Raw genomic sequence first — 8,880 nt, 5'->3', positions numbered from 1 at the left:
TGCTAAATCCGGATAAGACAGAAGTTCTAGTCATAGGACCGCATACAGCTAGGAGTAAAATTTTAGATCACACCGTAACTTTAGATAGCCTTTCTGTTCCATCAAATGCAACAGTGAAAGACCTTGGTGTGATTATTGATTCCAGCCTTTCATTTGAAGCACATGTAGATAATATTACCAGGATAGCATTCTTTCACCTCAGAAATATTGCCAGAATAAGAAATGTATTGTCGCTAAACGACGCAGAAAAACTAGTTCATGCTTTTATCACCTCTAGGTTGGACTATTGTAATGCCTTACTGTCTGGTTGTTCAGCTAGATGCATAAATAAGCTTCAGCTAGTCCAGAATGCAGCAGCGAGAGTCCTCACCAGAACCAGAAGATATGAGCACATCACCCCTATCTTATCTTCACTCCATTGGCTCCCTGTGAAATTTCGCATTGATTTTAAAATACTACTCTTGTCATATAAAGCATTAAATGGTCTCGCGCCGCAGTACCTGAGCGAACTGCTAGTGTCTTACGATCCGCCACGCCTACTTCGATCAAAGGATGCAGGCTGCTTGCCAGTACCGCGTATTATGAAAAATACAGCTGGGGGCAGAGCTTTTTCTTACAAAGCCCCAAAGTTATGGAATAGTCTTCCAAATAGTGTTTGGGACTCAGACACAGTCTCAGTGTTTAAGTCCAGGCTAAAAACCTATTTATTTAGCCAAGCATTTTTATAAATAGATTTGCCATAGGTAAAGGAGCAGATCTGGGGGACTCATGGAAGTAGAGTATTATGGTGAACTGGTATGTTTGGGTGCTGTCTTCCTCACTCTCATTGATCACTCAGGTTTGCTGACGGTGAGGTGATTGTTTGCTTTACATGTCAGGAAGCCCTCATGTTTGTGTTTCCTTCTGGCTCTCCCTTTTAGTTATGCTGTCATAGTTAGTCCTGCCAGAGTCTCTGCTTGCACTCTACAGTTAATATACATTCACATTATACATTGTGTGACTGTGACCATACCTAACTGCCATCTCTCCTCTTCTTCTCTTTCCCCCCTCTTTCTTTTTCCTCTCTCCTCCTGTCCCCCCCCTTTCACTCTTTCTCTCTCTCTCTGTCGAGCTACACATGTCGTTCCTGAGCTGCCAGTGATCCAGACTCCCTCTGCCCTCCGGACCTGTCTGACCCATCCTGGTGCCCCGGCTTCTGGCTGAAGATCTCGTCACATGGATGCCCCGTGTGTCTCTCTGGGATGTGTCTGGTGTCTGGGAATGATTCTCTCTACCTAGAAAATGGTTCTGGCCTTGACTGGTGTTGGCAACTGTTTCTCTGGGGACTTGACAGTTCGATAGTTCATGACTGGAACTTCTTACAAGTCTACCTGGGTCTTCAATAACTACCTGGACTCCATATTAACATCAATTAACATCAGCTATTATAGCTGAACTGCCTCCCACCCTACACACTGTATAAATGCAGATCATTTACTGCTTTCTGTTTCACCCAAATGAGGATGGGTTCCCTGTTGAGTCTGGTTCCTCTCAAGGTTTCTTCCTATTACCATCTCAGGGAGTTTTTCCTTGCCACTGTCGCCCTCGGCTTGCTCACCAGGGACAAACTGACCATTTTGATTCATACAAAATCACATTTCATACAAACTTAAATAATTCTTTTGACTATGTAAAGCTGCTTTGCGGCAATGAAAATTGCTAAAAGCGCTATACAAATAAAATTGAATTGAATTGAATTGAATTTTAGCATATGAAAGAGATTCCAATGTAAAAACACATGTGTCTGTGTTGATGCCAGCTGCTGTTGATGTGGAAAATGCTGAATTTGGTCCACGTGATGTCTGCCACTATTGTCATAAGCCGAACATTGGTACAAGGCTTGCCGGAAGCAAAAGGCAGACATGGAAAAAAAAGCAGAAATGTGCTTCTGACTATGGAGCATTTTTGCCTGACATAGCAGGGCAGATCATTCAGATCTTGCAACATGCTTCCCAGGTAACGTCACCTGATTTGCCTCCTCCCCGTCCGCCTTAGTCTTTTTGGATATGGAAGCTGTGAGAGCCTATTTGCAGCTAATTATCTATGAGCACGATAACAGACTGTATGTTGTGATCACTGTTAATGGTGTGGAATGTAGCTTTTTAATTGACACAGGTGCACAAGTTTTTATAATTCTATTAGAGATGGCTAAGAAGCTGGGTCTTCATTTAACCAAATCAAACACTATCATTACTTGTGTGACTGGGGAAATTTGTAATACTTACATACCAAAGCCTGTTTGCTTATGTTTTGGCCCTAGGTCACTTTGTAACGCTTAGCCAAAATATCTTTAACTAATGTTACCAAAAAATTAGATCTTTAACTACGTGTTGTTGTGCTTAAAAAACCTGTGAACAAGATAACACAAACAAGACCAATGTAAACCAAGTGTATTATACAAAAATAAAACAAAAATGTGCACCAACCAAGAAAACCAATAAAGAAAATAATATTTACAAAATATATATAATCGAAACGGAGTTTGTGTGAATGTGTTTAATGTCCATAGTCCAGGTCATTGTAAGAGTGTGTGAAGGAGTTGGATCGGTCAGGAGTTGGATCAGTCTTACTGGAAATGATGATAAACAACCGGGAGGCCGATGACGGAGTGTGAGAACCGTAACGAAGCAGTCCAGTCGGCAGTAATCCAGATGGTAAGGAAAACCCGCAGGTAACAGCCTTCGTCGGTCTTGTATGCAACTCCGTGTGAACAATATATCCAGCGCGCTGTATCTCCATAACTCTCCTCCTCGAGTGCTTTCCCGGGCCGGCTTTTATTTCCTGATCAGGTGACCACGTGCGTCACTGTCTTCCCGAGCCGATGAGCAAGACAGCCTCGCGAGAGTTTGAGCGGGAACCAATACACCTTAAATACATAGGCACAAACAACCTTTGTGGGCACAATCAATACAGTGCTGCAGCTTCCTTATATTTAAGCCGGCTTACTCACACTTTATACAATAGCCCCTTATTTGGCAGTGCTACAACTTGATGTCTCTCTTATGGTAGCAGGAATGTATACTTCTCCTATTTTTGGCATTTATGTTATCTCACGTTTACACATGCAATTGGATTTTGAAGCAGCTGAACCTAAACTCTGTTTTTACATCTCAAGTGATGGATCCCATGATTGCTAATTACTCTATTTGGGCTAAAGATAAGAACGATTGTTGCCCATTGGACATTGAACCAGTGCAGCTTACTGGAAAACCCCCACCTATGACCAAACAGTACCCTCTTTCACAGGAAGCCATTGAGGGGATTCGGCCTGTAATCTCTGATTTGGTAAGTTGAGGCATTTTGATTAAGGCATATAGCTCCTCTTCCTTTCCATTGTGGCCTGTCAGGAAGGGTGGGCCCAGAGAGATCCAACAGGAAATGCACCCAAAACTCTTTGGCGTCTGACAGTCGCTTATCGTGACGCCAATACATGCATTGATCGCATCCCACCTCGAGTCGCTGACCCTAGTACGGTTTTTGATGGAATCCCTATTTCACATATGGTGTTTTCAGTCATTGATATGGCTAATGGGTTTTGGTTTGTTCGTTTACATACAGACAGCCAGCCATGGTTAGCTTTCTTTTTCGATGGTGATCAGTATTTGTGGTCGCGTCTGCCACAGGGCCTGCATAATAGCCCGACAACATATCATCAAGCATTAAGGTGTCACTTGTCAGAGCCAGAATTTCCAGTTAAAGAGTCTAGCCTGGTCTAATTCAAAGCTCAACTACCACTACTTCTGTACAATTTCTAGGACAATCAGTAACAGCAAGACAGAGATCCATCCTCCCTAATCGGGTTGCAGCATCACGAATGTTCACTGCTCCATCAACAGTGAAAGGGCTCTGCTTATTCCTGGGTATGTGTAATTACTGTCGCCCATGGAATAAGGATTATGCCCTAATAGCTCAGCCTCTGTATGATTTGTTGAAAGGATCTTCTAATGAGACAGACAGTATTCAGTTTTTTTGAGTCAGCTAAAACCGCATTCACTTACCTTAAAACTGCTCTTACATCTGCACCTGCTTTAGGTTTTGTGCAACCTGGGATGCCGTTCACCCAATATGTGCATGAGCATGCAGGGTTCATGACTGCATGTTTGATCATGGTGGTCAATTGCATCCAGTCCAATACTATTCAGCTAAGTTGGATGTGAATGCTAGTGGTTTTGGTCAATGTCTTTGCGCTGTTCAAGCTACATTTTTAGCTATTACTGCCATGTTGACGCAACATCTTACTGTACATTGTCCTCATGCTGTTCTCTCTTAGTTGTCCTCAGATCGTGTGATCACAGTAACTGCTCAAAGATGAAGCAACTGGCTCAATACTCTCTCAGCTTCTAACATCACCCTGAAAAGGGCAAAGATCACCAACCCCTCATTGTTAATGATGGCTGCAATGTTGGATTCTTTAGATGGGGGCGCAGGGGGTGATCATGACTGTGTGATGCTTTCACACTCACCACCTTCAAAAGTCTTTGAAATTCCTCTGGAAAACCTAGACATGGTCCGTTCACTGACGGTTCAGCCCTGGTGCTGAATGGATGCAGACGTGCTGGATGGACTGTGTGCTCATTACATGCTGTTATGGCTCAAGTCGTCTTCCTGATCATCTCTCTGCACAAGCTGCAGAGCTTGTTGCCCTGACTAATGCATGTGTTTTGGCTACAGGATGTTCAGCCACAATCTACACTGACAGCTGTTACTGCCACGGCACAATACATGACTATGCGAGCATTTGGGGATGACATGCCTTTCTAACAGCTTCAGGAACGCCAATCAAAAATGCTTCATATGTGTCTGACCTTTTGTCCGCCTGTGAGCTTCCAAAAAGTATAACAGTAGTCAAGGTCAAAGCACACTGTCCAAAAAACACTGATAAAGGCAGAAGAAATGCCCTGGCTGATGCTGCAACCAAAACTGCATGCAGGCTGCCTGCTATCACAACCTCAGCTGTCAAAACCTTGAACTCTGCTGATGTGAAGGTTCAGTCACAACATCTTCGATCTTCCCTAATGGACATGTATGCTAATGCTCCTGCTTACACTCCAGTGCCAGCAGGTCCCTTCAAACACCTGCAGGTCGACTACATCACCCTTCCTCCATGTCAAGGTTAACGAGATGTGTTAGTGGTGGTTGACCAATTTTCTCGCTGGGTCGAAGCCTGGCACAGCTCTGCACACTCCAAAATCACTGGTCAAGGACTTCTTCCCCCGCTGGGAAACTGCCGAATGCATTCATTCAGATCGTGGAACTTATTTTACCAAACAGGTTGTGCAGAAAGTCATGAAGTTCGTAAACATTCAATGGAAGCTACACTGCCCTTACAGGCCCCAGGCTTCTGGGCAGGTTGAATGTCAAAACCAGACACTAAAGCTACGATTGTCCAAGCTCCATCAGAGTGGAGTGTCATGGGTAGATGACACTACCAGCTGTTCTGTGCAGCATTCGGTCATCTCCTACAAGGGGGATTGGTCTCAGCCCATATAAGGTCATAACTGGTTGACCCATGGCCTTGCCAGGCACACTTGATTTGAGACAGGCAGATGTTCATCTGACCTCTGATGCGCTGTTAAAAAGCTCACTGATGCAGTCAGTGCTGCTCAACAGCGTGTTTCAGAGGCATGGACCTCACCTAAAAAGGGAGGCAATGCCATTGTACCAGGACAGTGGGTGATGATGTTACTTCCTAAATAGAAAAGATGCTGAGACAAAATCCTCGCTGTCATTGCCACCACATCTCATGAAGATAATTTTGTTGATTACACACATTGACTTTGTGATCATAAAATAGTTTCAATTACTGGGTTCACATTATACAATCACACTTATGCTGCCACTGGACCTCGGGGTTATTTTATTAAGAATTTTAGAAGCTTACCTTCCCCTATAGTCTGGGGGAGCTTATTGGACATTACTTGTTCAGCATATGCCATAACCATTAATTCATGTCCAGTATTACATTGTCAAAAAGTAAGAACATATTAGTTGTATCCTAAAATCAAGGCCAGAGTGTTCTTTAATAAGTATCAACAAATTTGACATAGATCAGTTATCCGTGGTATGCTAATGGTATTGATTTCAATGCAGGGAGTGTAGCTGTTGGTAATGTTAATACGTGGTGGGAAATTCTCAAATTGTACAATGGGGAAACTGACATTTGGGACACTTTTACTCAGATTAGCTCTTCTAATGATATTAAACTGTCTGGTAAATGTGTCAGGTGCTGATTTTGATAAGAGAAACACTTTCCATGCTTTGTTCACATTAACTCAGAACACACTGTACCCAGGCTCTTAAGTCTGCATTCCTTATCCAGTGAGTGTCTCTGCTGGCATTGCGTAGTCAGGACATGCCATTTCAGTCTGGGACACTTGTGCTTTATTGCATATTAATGTATCAGCATTCAACATAACTACTTGTCCTAATGTAACTCAGGCAGTCGCCACTGGGCTTTTAATTAATAAATTCTGCCGTGTTCCAGCTCCTTCTGGTACTTACTGGTTGTGTGGAAGTATAGCATTTAGCGAATTACCCCCGAGATTCAATGGCCGATGTTCTTTTATCTATCTTCTTCCAGCCATAAGACCTCGACACCCGAATCCTAAAGACCACGTTACAAGTAAACCTAATTCTACTCCGCAGCATCATGTAATGAACAGAAGTGCCTGGTAAGTTATCAACGTCATACACGCTCCTATAAGAAGAATAGTCCTTTCAAGGTTAAATCATTCGCAGCTAATGACCCTCGTCCATGTGTTGAATATTTCACATGCAGTCAGACTTTCTGGAGTAGATCACTAGGCGCTCTTATTCCTAATTATGGTATTATGGTTAGTTTGGATCAGATTCGTATCCTATCTCATGAAGTTGAGAAATTGGCTAATGACACTGCCCAAGCCCTAGGTGTGATATTTACCACACTACAATCACACCGCATGATGATTTAGCAAAATCGAGTTGCTTTAAATTACATCTTAGAACAACAGGGGGTGTACCTGTGCAGTTGTAGGCTCTGAATGTTGTGTAGTGGCCAAAAGTTTTAAGAATGACACAAATATTAGTTTTCACAAAGTTTGCTGCTAAACTGCTTTTAGACCTTTTTTTCAGTTGTTTCTGTGATGTACTGAAATATAATTACAAGCACTTCATACATTTCAAAGGCTTTTATCGACAATTACATTACATTTATGCAAAGAGTCAGTATTTGCAGTGTTTGCCCTTCTTTTTCAGGTTCAATTCGAATAGGCATGCTCTCCATCAACTTCTGGGCCAAATCCTGACTGATAGCAACCCATTCTTTCATAATCACTTCTTTTTAGTGTTTATCAGAATTAGTGGGTTTTTGTTTGTCCACCCGCCTCTTTGCAGGTCACCATGGTTAACAATGGAAAAACAATGATTTCGAGCATCACCCTACTTTTCTGCCCAAGTCTGCCATTCTAACCCAGTGAGCCTGACATAATGATCTCCAGCCTTGTGATCATCAACATTCTCACCTGAGTTAACAAGACGATTACTGAAATGATCTCAGCAGGTCCTTTAATGACAGCAATGAAATGAAGTGGATTTTTTTTGGGGGGGGATTAAGTTATTTTCATGGCAAAGAAGGACTATGCAATCCATCTGATCACCCTCCATAACATTCGGGAGTACTCATTCTGGAGTATATGCAAATTGCTATTATAAAAAATTAAGCAGCAACTTTTCCAATTTCCAATATTTATGTAATTCTCAAAACTTTTGGCCACGACTGTAGTATCAGTCAGGATTTAGGCCTCATCACAGCACAGAGATAGCATTTGTTAAAGTAGTTAATGACCTCCTATTGGCCTCTGATTAGGGTTGCGCCACTATATTTGTGTTACTCTATCTCAGTGCAGCTTTTGACACTATTGATCATAGTATTCTCCTTCACAGATTAGAAAATTTAGTAGGAATTGAAGCAATGGCCTTTTGTGGTTTAGATCCTATTTGACTGATCGTTATCAGTATGTACTGTATATTTACTATATGTAAATATGAACAAAGCTGCTGTGATACTATCTTTTCCAGAATCATATTAGTAAAAGGGAGGTTTGATATTGGCCTGTAATTGGACAGCTGACAGGGCGTCAAGGCCAGGTTTCTTAATTCGTGGTTTAATACCTGCTAATTTAAAGGATTTGGGAACATACCTACTGCTGAGTGAACAGTAAATTATAACAGAATTCCTGGGTTTCTGTTATTGCTGGAACTATCTGCTTGAGAAAATGTGTCGATATAGGATCTACTATACAGGTTGAGGATTTTAAAAAAGAGAGTGAAATTAGTTCACTCTCTTCAAGGGGAGTAAAGTATTCTAGGTTCTAATGTGGAGTGGTTAGTTTATCATCTGTAGCACTTAAATTGTCTGGTTTTAAAGGCTGAATTTTATGCCTGATATTTATGATTTTATTATTGAATAAGTTCATGAAGTCCTCACTACTGTATATTGTTGCTGTGACAATTTCTGTCTTTTTTTAGTTAATTTAGCTACAGTATTAAATAAAAATCCTTGATTATTTTTGTTATTTTCTACAAGAGTGGAAAGATACAACGATCTAGCAGCACAGAGCGTTTTTATAGTTTAGAATGCTCTCCTTCCATTCTATTTAGAATATTAACCATCTGGTTTGCATTCTAATTTTCAAGTGGTTAGGGTGTCTTTTCTAGTATTTATTGTGTAATTCAAAGCATATACACATGATTTATAAAAGATTTTCAAAAAAGTTAATTTCAGCACAATGCCATGTTGATCTATTTGGCCTTCACACCAGGCAATGACAGTTTAAATTTAAAAAGAGTTCTTGAAGTAAGAGC

Source organism: Clarias gariepinus, unplaced genomic scaffold (assembly GCF_024256425.1).
Source record: "Clarias gariepinus isolate MV-2021 ecotype Netherlands unplaced genomic scaffold, CGAR_prim_01v2 scaffold_29, whole genome shotgun sequence".
NCBI lineage: Eukaryota > Metazoa > Chordata > Actinopteri > Siluriformes > Clariidae > Clarias > Clarias gariepinus.
Note: the sequence above shows the minus strand (reverse complement) of the source record.